Consider the following 12,136-nt stretch of genomic DNA (forward strand, 5'->3'; position numbering starts at 1 on the left):
ACGGAGAAGGAGATTGTACTTGGTGTTGTATGATATAGTGGTAAATTGAGAGGTAAAAAAAGAGCTAAAGACAAATTAGGATGGATGTGCGTCTGACGTTGACAAGAATTTGACTGGATTCCTTTAGAAAATAAACTGGAGATGTTATAACAACTGAATTTTTTGAGGTTCTTGAGTCCTTAAATGTTCTTGATGAGTGTTAATATCAACACTGAACTAAAATCTATCTTCAAGTCTGCTGTAATAAATGACGTATTTTCCTCTCCTGGCGTTAAAGTATTAATTCCTAATCAGGGTATTGATGGTTTTATTAGGTTTGCGTGCAGACAAATCTTGAATTTCTCACATCGCTTGATGTTAACAAACTTCAGTATAGAGCTTGTTATATTTATATACGTTCCAGAAATTTCTACTATCAAGGTAAAAAAAAAAAAGGTTGATATATGGCTACAATTTAACGATAAGGGAGGACCATAAATTGTGCTAAACACGCTCGGTAATAACTAAATGCAGTTCCACCCACACATAAATATAAAGATCTCATGGACAAGAATGATGGATGTTCTATAGATGTCAGACTCACAGTGTCCTCCCTGTAGACAATACAGTGATATTGTGTGTGTGTTAGGTGGGTGAGTGAGTAGGGATGAGGGGGGCGGAACGTATTCTCTGGCCCACAGTTCCGGCAGGAGGAATGAGAAAGAAAAACAGCCCTGTGTCTTGTTGCCGGACTGGAACGCAGCGCAAAACACATGGTCCCAATTTCACGGCTGTGGATGGAGAAGTGCGGGCGGATGTGGGGGCAGGAACAAACATGCAATCTGCAGACATTAATACCTCAGTAATAGTCACATTCACTTAAAACCAGGAAACATTTTTTTCTCACTTTGCTTCTCTCTCTCTCTCTCTCTCTCTAAAAACATAAACACTCTTAACTCTGTCTCACACGTGATCTGTTTTTCCCCACAATCTCTCTCACTACTCACTCACTCATTTTAACACACATACTTCCTGTCACCCTCTCTCTCTCTCTCTCTCTCTCTCTCTCTCTGTCTCTGTTACAGTAAACTGCTTCCCTCTTTCCTGACCAGGTTCTATAGGGCAGGAAGCAGCTGTGAGGCTCTTAAACCTCCACACACTCCGGATGCTCTCCGCAGTCTGATGTACATTATGGACATTATTTTTTTTCTTCACCTTTCTCCCCTTCTTTTTCCCTGCATCTTTTTCTTTTCTTCACTGAGCTAACTATGTAATGGCAGCAGTCATGATCATGATGACTGAATAATGCATGTAAAACTGCCTTTACAGACACCAGGCTACAAAAAGGCATTTAAGGTTTCTTTACAGCCTATCAGATGCTCTATAAAGTCCTCGTTACGGCTTTTAACTTTTATTCGTTTAGAAGCCGCCGGTAAAAAAGTGCCATACTTGGGTTAACTGGTTATGTCCTTCAGTTTTGAGAAATTCCAGAAGAGGAATGCTGTTAGGTTTTGGTATTTGAAGTAACATCATGTATGTATGATATATGGAAGTTGTTAAGACTGAAGGTAAAAATAAACATATACAGTAAAAACAGTTTGTCCAAGCTTGGCCTGGCAATTTACTCATAATTCTTCACATTTATATCAAACCCCATTAGTTTCTAAGACCAATTGTTCCTCTGTCATTTGAGCCAGTAAACGGTTATTTTTTTTAATGGCAGAGTATGTTCCCAAATGCTAGAGCTATTATATTTTACTATCCACTGCTAACACTACAGTTGAGGAATGAATGCATTTTTCTAAAAGGTGAGATGACGCTTGCATACTTTATCGAAAGAGCTTCATGAATTTTGATTGATTGATTGATTGATCAAAAGCAAATAGTTATGCGTAAAAAGTGCTACAGTGAGCAGCCATGTTCATAAGACCACCTCGAGTTTACCAGCAGAAATTCTGTTTTTGTTTGATTCTTGTCAGAGGTTGGAAGTTTCCAATTTAGAGTTTTGACCTAACACAATCATAAGCATTGAAAATACTTCTTATAGCTTGGTATTTAATATTCCTCAACTGAAGTGTTGGTCAATTTGCATTTAAAACAATGATACACACTGAGCAGCTCATATGTCAGCTGATTGAGCGAACGATCTTGAAATGAAAGTGTAAAATTAATTCATTTTTAATTTTATAAACCTGTCACTTATGTCAAAATGTTTGCCGTATCAAACTTAACAATCAGTCAAATCGCTATGGAAATCACGGCCTCTACCTTTATCTCTTTCATGCTCAAGTCATGCTACATAAAGCCTAACATCACTACACTACAGGTGTGAACAGGTCAGTCATAATCATGATAACAATGGTGGAATTTTGATTATGTTATGACATAAGCCTCCAGCTTTGCTTCATGAAGGATTTATGCAATGCTTAATAATAGGTTATGAAGGATCAATGTAAGTTCTTACACATCCCATTATCACAACATGTGCAGTTAGGAGTACATGACCCTGATCACCAGTAAGGTCAAAAGGTGATCTCTTTGTTAAAATCAGTAGGGAAGTGTAAATGCTGCACAATGTAAATACATGACTGCATGTTTTGCATAGAGACTCCTTTAGCAGGTTGCTGACCCCTGTTTGGCCGGGAGATGGGCGAGAGCCAGCTTTCACATACGGGGCCCAGTGAGGAGTGCCAGCATGGGGGTAATTAAAACAAACTAGCACTGCTTTCTCAGGTCCAGCCCCAAACAAACGTCAGCTCGTTTGTCTCTTCTATACGTCCGGGGAGGGGAGAAAGAATGCTGCTGTCAGCAGGCCCCAGAAACAAGAAGGGACATTTGGGCCTGGAGATGGAAAAAAATCCATGCGGGATCACTAGGACGTGACAAAACCTCTGAGCTGTGAGAGGCAGCGTAGCCTCCCGTTGCACTCATCGGCCATCTTTGTTTGGTTAAGCTCTCAGAGCATGGCCACTTTCTCGCCTTGTCAGTGTTTGTTCATCCTTCTATTTTGGCATTAATCTTCTTGCTCTGTCCTGCAGAGGAAAATTCCCAGCTGTTGTGTCAGCATAGGAGGTGTAAAAGCACCTCTCAAGTACACAAACATGAGACAATAAACCAGCAATGGCTTGGTTGGCACGAATGTATAGCAGAGGTGAGGTGTTGAATGGACAGGGGAGCTGTCAAAGTCAGTTGGCATGGGTACGGTGAAGACAATTAACATATTGGATAGCAAGAGAGAGTAACAATGCACACTCAGCAAAGATGTCTGTCCAGAATCTATATACAGCCAGAGGGTAGGGTATTTGTGAAAGACACAAAGAATAATATCACTGGTGATGTTTGGATGAATGAAATATTCCACAGTATTCATAATTGAGACAAACTTAAGGAATAATTACATTTCCCTTTGCTAAAGCTCACACTTTTGCAGCCTGGGTTCACCAATACAAGTGCCAAAGAAGTGACATGGCCATCTCATAGGCAAGGATATCAGGGTTACGATGTCCTGCTGCAGATTTTCCTACCACTAGATGTTCCTACCACTTTTCTGTTAGATCAAGTAAGCATTAGCCGTTAATTGACCTAAGTTTGTGTGTACTGTACGTGTTTTAGTCAGATTCCTGTCTACTCATTTCTTACTTTCTTTGAAAAGAAATCTGATTGTACATCTTGATCCCTAATGATCAAGCCAAAGGCAGCAGTGTCAAGGGATAGAAAACATGGCATGAGGAAAAGATCTTGAGGTAAACCAGACTCAAACAGGATCCCATCCTCTTCTGGTTGACACCGGATAGCGTGATTATAAATCATTACAGTATACAGTTGGGTAAAGGGAAAAAAATGCTGTCACAGGAGAGTCTTTACAATTACAGGAACTGTTCCTAGATGTTAAATGTCCAAAGTGTCAAAACATTCCATTTTACTTCACTCTATAACCCTCTGTGCCCATGAACCCATAGTGCTGCACCTTCATCTAACAGAATTTCTATTTAACAGAATGGCTGAATAAACACTGAGACTTGATAATGGACTAAAATTGAGAGTCTATTTAAAAAGCTATTCCACAGATGAGGAAAAGGCTCTGCCCCCTTGTGTATTCATCGTCATTCTAGGTACTAATAAAGAGCCTGCACTTTTTAATTGACGCAGGTGTCATGGATCATAACTGACCACACTGATGTTTTTACAGCTCAGAAACCTCTCCATGGATTGCAGTTTGGATGACCACCAGTTTAATTAATATAGTTGCAGAAAGGAAATGGTTTATAAATACACTCTCCGGATCCTCTGGATCTTCTCTAGGTTTCTTCCTCATATCGTCTCAGGGAGTATTTTCTTGCCACTGTTGCCTCTACCTTGCTCATTAAGGCTAAATTTTTTACATTTATTTTTGAATTTATATATTTATATTATATTAACATTCATATGGTGGGTGAGACGTGCAAAACAAAATAGCAAGTCAGAAAGCAAAACAACAAATCCAAAACACAAGGACAATACAAACAAACAGGAAAAGGTAGGTATAGTTGGCGGATGGAATTCTTACAGTTGATTGGACGAGACATCTGTCACTCGAGATATACAAGAAGTAGGAAATTGTGTATGTAACTTTATTGCTTGTACATGTGTGGAGTACCGCGGTCACTTTAAAACATTTTTTCGATAGAGCAACTTTAAATCTAATAAAATAACAAAGATATATATTTATATGTATAAGAAAATGGCATTCATTCAACGCTAATTTGAGGAAGGATGTTCATATGCCTTGATTTTGGATATACTGATAGCGTTTCGAAGACTAAATTATTCCAGATTAAAGATGTAAGGAAAGCAATAAGAGCAGAGCTGCGTTCATACTCAAACCATTCCATTTTCTACTGACACAGCCTCCTGTATATGTTGAGTGACAGGTGTCTCGTCCAATCAGCGGTAAGAATTCCGTTCACAAACTATACCTACCTTTTCCGTTTTTTTTCTGAATTGTTGTGGTGTTCTCAGAATTTTTTTATTTTGTTTACTGGTTTGTTATTTTGTTTTGCACTTCTCTGCCACTGCATATTCATAAAGTTCCCAATAGTTTTCAATTGCGACTTTTTAGTTTTTCTTTTTTAATGATGCAACATAATCTAGTGTGAAGTGCAATGATGTAAGCGGTCACTTCATCAGAGTGAGTGGCAAGATTTCAGTAGTCAGTGTGAAGGTTCCATGCTGTAGTGTAGAAAAGTGCAAATATAATGACTAATGCATTTTAAATGAAGTGAGTTAGTGATCAGAGATCATTTCAGACTGCGGTCGTATGACTGTGTCTATGTTAAATGTTCTCAGATGTGCTTGTGGATTATCAGAATGAATGTAGTCTGTGATTGGTGCACTGAAAAAAAAAAGTAGATTGAAGAGGAAGCCTGCAAATTCTTTTAAATACCCAGAAAAACCGCTTCATTTTGCTTTACTGATGTGCAGATGGATGGATGGAATACTGAAGGACGGTTCTTACAAGGATGGCAGTGTCCCTGGATAGCAGATCTGTCCTTTAAAGGGGCTGCTATGGTTTGTGGCCAAATACCATGTGTGACTCCTGATCTCCCTCAACCACATCGCTGCCTCCAGTTTAAACAAATATGCCGCTTGCAGAGGCCCGGGCCCTGCTCAAAAATATAGATCTTCCATTTTTAAAAGTAGGCACACAGTCTTTATAGCCATGCCTGAGACCACATTTGCTCCACTTTGATTTATTATACAAGGAATGATGTTGGATCGAAAAAAAGAAAACTTGTCACAAAGAATGCAAACTGTGGAAAGCCAACAAGGCAGTAAAACTTCACGCCAGAAAAACAAAAAGTACATTAAAAAAGTTTACTGGATATTTTTCTCCGACTCATATATTCTTGACATTTCCTCATGCTTGACATTTGGTGCCAAAAAAAAAATCTGGTGTGGGCAATTCCATTTAAAATAAGAATCTGAAATAGTTTTATGGGCCATCTGGAAAAATTGGGTGTTTTCTTCTTAAAAAACGGAAATGTGAATTTAACCGGCTTGTTAAGAAATAGCACAATCGTACAAGTTTCATCTGAAGTGAAAGCTCTAACTCAAAAGTCGGGCGAAAACTTGTGTGAAAGTTCTCTTTCTCACGTCTTATGCTGAATATTTACAATGCAGGAAAAAGTGAAAATAGGCCCAGTTAAATAAAGTGGAACAATTGCTTCGGTTAGTGCTGCTTGTATTTTAAAAGAGGCTTCATTACCCACCCACTAAAAGCAGACATTAGAGCCAGCTCCGTGACTATAACCTCAGGATGTGTTTCTCTGAAAACGTCACGAAATGGTGGAGTAGTTTTGCACAAAGGGACAATTAAAGTGGTTTAAACACCCTACAATTGCTGTTCTGAGTATCTGCAGGACCGCACAATGGAGGAAAGGAAACCAGTCAACCGTCCTGATATTTAATGGAGACGTTGAATGGGACTACCTGATGTGAGCAACGTGTCTGCGATCTAATCAAGTGCTGTCATGCTCCAGAGGTCAAAGTAACACTTTCTACTGATCTGAAGTCGTACTTGAATAGAGTATTGTAATACGGGCATACAGTAATAGCGGGATGTTATAGAATACAAATACATGCAGAATGAACCGATGATGTGTTAGAAAGACACCAAGCAAGTAGGCAGAAATTTTGTTGTTGAAATGATGAATTTATGCCTTTATCCTTAGTAATTGCCTGGTCAGTGTCTGGATTGCTTAAATTAGGCAAATAGAATCAGTAAATAAATTGTATTGGGAATCATATTTAGTTTTTAAAACACCCCCCATGCCCATTTATATAGATATTTGAAGCTATAATATCATGAATAAACAGTACGAGGGCACCACAAGGGACTGTTTTCTCTCTGGTCCTGTTCACCATGTACACCTCGGACTTTAAGTATAACTCAGAGCGCTGCCATGTGCAAAAGTTTGCGGACGATACTGCTATCGTTGGCTGTATCAGGAAGGGAAAGGAGGAGGAGTACAGAAAACTGATACAGGACTTCGTGCCATCTGCACCTAAATACCACAAAGACAAGGGAGATGGTGGTGGACTTCAGGAGGCCCAGGCCTCAACCTGAGCCTGTGACTATCAACGTGGAGTTTGTCAAGACCTATATGTATAAGACCTATATCCTCCATCCACACGGCCCAAGGACTCATGGAATTATTTGATGAGAATGAAAATAATATTCAACCCTCAAGTACCTTTCCAGAGACTTGTAAGTGTCTCTGGGTTTCAAATGAACACAAGTTTGTTTTTTTCTGGTTGATTTTTTTTCTGCAGGTTTAAGATTTCAAATACAATTTCATATCGTAAAATGGACACGATATTTTCATCACAATTTATCCATCCACTTAGTACACGCTTACGTAATAAACATAATACACAAGCCCTATTACATAAGACTAGGTGTTGGAGGATAAACTTATGATCTGTTAATCAGAAAATGTTTATTAAGAGCCTCACAATCAGGATAGTCATTCAGACAGAAGCAGGGATGCCGAACGAAATTCTGTAAAAGCCAGTCAGTCTTTTGTAAGTAGCGTCGTTGTGTATGTATTAAGCGACATGGTTCTAACTGGGATTGTTTACCTGGGGTCTCGGTTGAGGTCTTATTGTGGAGTTAGACATGCCTTTGTGTGTATAATTGCTCCAAGCCTGGCTTTCACTTGTAATTGGGATTCGTACACAGAGCAGAATGGCATCAAAGAGCTGACGGTGAATCTGCCGGTGAATGGCGAACGCTAAAAATATGAAAATAAGATTCCTTGTTTGTTGTCATTACAATGATATATTGGTCAGCTTTTCTTTTCTTTACCGTTTGTGACAAATGGGCCTTAAATGGCACGTTTGCATGGCAAAATATGAGCTTTACATTAGTCAAATAGACACATTTGCATAAAGCCAGCGCAGTGAATGAAGTCTCTGTCGCCGCGGTGCTCCTATTCTTTGAGTGTGTACGTCTCTCCACCTCCTGTCTGTTTGCTTCCGCTGGAGACTGCCCCGGTCAGTATGTCTATATTGTCCTTCTCTTTCTCATTCACCCGCACCCAAGTGTCTTTGTGGGGGTTTTTTTTCCACTGTCTATCAAATCCATTCCTCACAGAGCCCTCATGTCTTGACAGAAAGTTGTGACATCTCAGTCTTTCTTTCGCACACACACACACTTACACATAATAGCTAGGACACATGCTGGTGACTTGTAAGTAGCGACTCAAAGAAAGTCGATAGCGGGCTATTATTTTAAACAAATAACCCTGTAACAACTAGTACTTTCCCAATATTTTTGTTTTTACAATTGAATTAGGTTTTAGAGTTTTTTGTTTGCACTTTACATGCTCGCTAGTAACTCAAGATTAGCACTCGCCAAATGCTACAATGTGTTTTTATTTTGCTGATATTTAAGCAAGCTAGAGTTATCTCTGGGTGTGTGTCAGAGATGCAGCAAGTATTTTAACACCCATAAAGCGGCCCGGGAAGAAAAAAAGAAGCTCTCGGATCACTCTGCGTCTCCAGCTAGATGACAGCCCTCATCTCACAAAGCCGATTGAGATTGACATCTCAATGCAGGGGCCAGTGCCCGTCCTTTACAAGCACCATTTCACGGCTTTGTCCTCTGCCCAAAACCACCACCACCTCCATCACTTCCCCCAAACGCATCCAGCCAGAACCCAACCGTGCCTCTTTATCATCAGACACTCGCATCAGGTTGGCAGGAGGGGGGTGTTGGGAGGTCCCCTCATTATACCCCGCTGGCCTTCAATTGGCGTCAAAACCGGCTTGTTCCATATACTTAGCTTTTGCATACGAATGGCTGGGCTATTGTCCGGCACTAAATGCACATTAAATCTGTCTGGAGGTGCAATCATTTTTTTCTCTCTTTCTTTCCTCTGCTTAATAAACTAATTAATTGGACAGCTCTGATTTACAGGCGGAAGACATCTTCAGTGCTTGATTTCGTTGTTTTGTATGCTTTCCCAGTACCGTGCCAAGCGCCTGACATGTAACGATAGGATGTTTATAGTATTGCCAAGAGCACAGCGCAGCCGTCCCTGGGCCACTTTATCCCAGAGCCAGATGAGATTTCTGGCTTTTGTCTCTGGCAGTAGCTAAATAGATTCGTCCAACTGGGACAGCCTGTTGCCAGGGACACACGTTCATCATCTAGCCCTCAGGTCAGCCCTTTGCTCTGGTCCAGACGGCAGACGTTGCACAAGGATCGGTCACTGATCATCGGACAGACCGGACCGGCTCAGGATCTGAATTTGTGGCGAGGCTGAAAAGATTTCTCTCAGATTTTGTCCAAAACCTTTCAATAGAAAAATTGATTTCAGAAGTCAAGGGGGAAAATCTGGAACAGCTTTCTCTCTGGAGTTAATAGATTTTAAAGTTAATAGCCTTCTACTGCACATGCAGACACAAAAGAAAGACCATTTCATCAAGATCATTTCAATTGACTCCACTTTATCCTAACCCATCTAAATTAATCCATGAAAATGTTCCTCCTGTAAAGGTACACGTCATCCTAAATATTGGATTGAGGTGAATTTTTTGTGTTATACCCCATGGTGGGCATTGTCCATCTGTCCATCTCCTCTCACTTTCACACACATACAGATCAAACTGCCTGGCTCCAGCCCACATGCCGGGCACCTTTGGGGCAGAGACCCCGAGGGGGACTTCGTCTCCCGGCTCGGACAGCTGTCATCAACCCAGTGTGGGTTTATTTGTTCCCGGTTTCCACTGAGTTCCTCACACAATGTCCAGATCAAGCCTCTGGTTTGAGGCCAGTGGGCTCCCAGCAGCCCAGCTGCACATCAAGCCTCTCATCTCGCCTTGGTTATTCCTTTAATTAAACACTTGGAGAAATAGCTCCTGGAGAGACACCGCCGCATTTCCAAAAAAGCTTGGCCACATTCACCAAGCCGCAACCTCCACCCCCTCTTCCCCCTTCTCTGCCCTTTCTCCTTTTTTCCACACCCTTGTTGAGGGAGGTGGCAAGCTGTTCTCCGAGCCCCCAGCTCATATACATAATCCTGCTCTCTTCCCCCCACCGCCACCATCCTCTCTTCCTGCCATCTCAATGGCGCTTCACTCCTTCAGCCCGGAGCGGCTCAAAAGGAGCCCGCGCCTCCCGCTACAACGGGCCCGTGGGCGCAGTGAGAAAATGAAGACCTCTGCACCCCTACAAATCCCCAGGAATTTCTCATTAAGAACAGGTCCCGGGCCCCTGAAGACCCCCGAGTGCCCCCCCACCCACCTACACCCACCCACACTCATACACACACACACACATATATTCCCCTCCTTACCAAAATGTCTGAAGAAGTTGACCCTCTTGCTTGGAAGAATGAACTACTCGAGTCCCTATGTGTGTTATTCACCTTGCTCCCATTCTCCACGTACAAGAGGCTTCCCTTCACCAATGGTACTTTGAAAGCCCTCAAGACTTCCTCTTTTTTTTTTTCTTGACCACGTTTTTAAAGTGTGCATGCAAGTAATGGAAATACCTGCGCTTTAGAGAGTTGGGTTGGTCTGGTTTTGACTCTACGGCAAAATATATTTCATACCAAACAAGTGTCTTAGAGATAAGTGACCAATTTAAAGACGTTTCTTAACCACGTTTTCAAGAGCTCTGTGCTTAATAAGGTTGAGAAGCCTCTAGGAGTGCTTCAGTCAGACTGCTGTGTGTATGAAAGGACCAGGATGAAAACGAAAACTTATATATTTATCCGTGTATTACATAAAAGAACAAGATTTCCAGCATGCGGCATGTGTAAACAGAGAAGTATTAACTCCATCTAGTGGAGAATGATCTTTTCTGACTGTATTTCTGACTAAACTGGAAATTTGAAATCCCTTCTGTCCCTGATATCTAATTATATGAAATCATTGAATTAATAAATGAAAGTTGCATTCGCTAAAATAAAGAAAGCAAAGCAAAAAAGATGGGAGGAGGGCAGGCATGAGTTTCATACAGTTTTTATTTTACAGATTTTTGAGCATGATCTTAGTTTTGTTTTGGGGTTTTTTTTGCAAGGAAGCTGTAAAAGGGTATATTTGGAGTTCAGGAAGAAAAGCTAACAAAGTGAAACCTGAATCTCAGCCTCTGTAGTTTGGATTGTTCCAGTTGTTTGGTTACGTGTGGCATGAAGAATACAATTTCCTCTACCACACACAGTAAAATTACATGCATATATCATTCACTCTGTGATTAAGGTTCAGCTTTGTGCAGTCTAAACTTAGACGTTAGCAACGTATTCAGGCAGCATTCCATGGAAAACTGAGAAACGAGGATATGTCGTATGAAGCACACGTCTTTGCCTCCTCAGAGGGGATTTTTCAGTTTGGATGGATGCAGAGGAATCTATAATGAAATGGTTCAAGAGAGCTCAATGCTTTTCCTGTGGTTTCATATGGTACTTATTTTCCATGTTTAGGTTTGTCAGAAAAGGTTGTAGATCATGAAGACAACACTCCATCTAAATCATGAAATTATATTTCTCTCGATTTCTGTGTTCCTGATGAAAATGTTAGTTAATTGTAGTGTGTGTGTGTGTGTGTGTGTGTAAGAGAGAGAGAGCGAGAGAGAGACAGAGAGAGAGAGTTACATACTTCAAATTATCAAGTTTTTAATTGATTTATAATGTTTACATGCTTTGAAACGCAAGCTTTTGTGATTTAAATGTACCTTTGTTATGCACAGTGATCTGAATCGAAGCAAATTGAATCAAATTTAGTTAGGAATTAAGTTAGAATGTTTGTGTGTGTGTGTGTGTAAATATGTGTGTGTGTGTGTGTGTGTGTGAGAGAGAGAGAGAGAGAGAGAGAGAGAGAGAGCTGTCACAAGTGAGACAGCTGACAGCTGGGATAGTTAGGGGTCAGGGGTTGGGGAACAGTGTGGAATCTCAACAATACAACACACACACACACACACACACACACACAAACCTCAATGAACCACAGAACAATAGAGAAAGATGGAGATTTGGGGACTGGAGATATGATGATTTGGTCATTGGAGATTTGGAGAGCTGAAGATTGAAGTTTTGGAGATTTGAAGACTGGCTATTTAGAGACGATGTCGATTTGTTGATTTTGAAAATCTGGAGATCGAAAGATTGGATTT

The sequence above is a fragment of the Hemibagrus wyckioides genome, linkage group LG18, assembly GCF_019097595.1.
Source record: "Hemibagrus wyckioides isolate EC202008001 linkage group LG18, SWU_Hwy_1.0, whole genome shotgun sequence".
Taxonomy (NCBI): Eukaryota; Metazoa; Chordata; class Actinopteri; order Siluriformes; family Bagridae; genus Hemibagrus; species Hemibagrus wyckioides.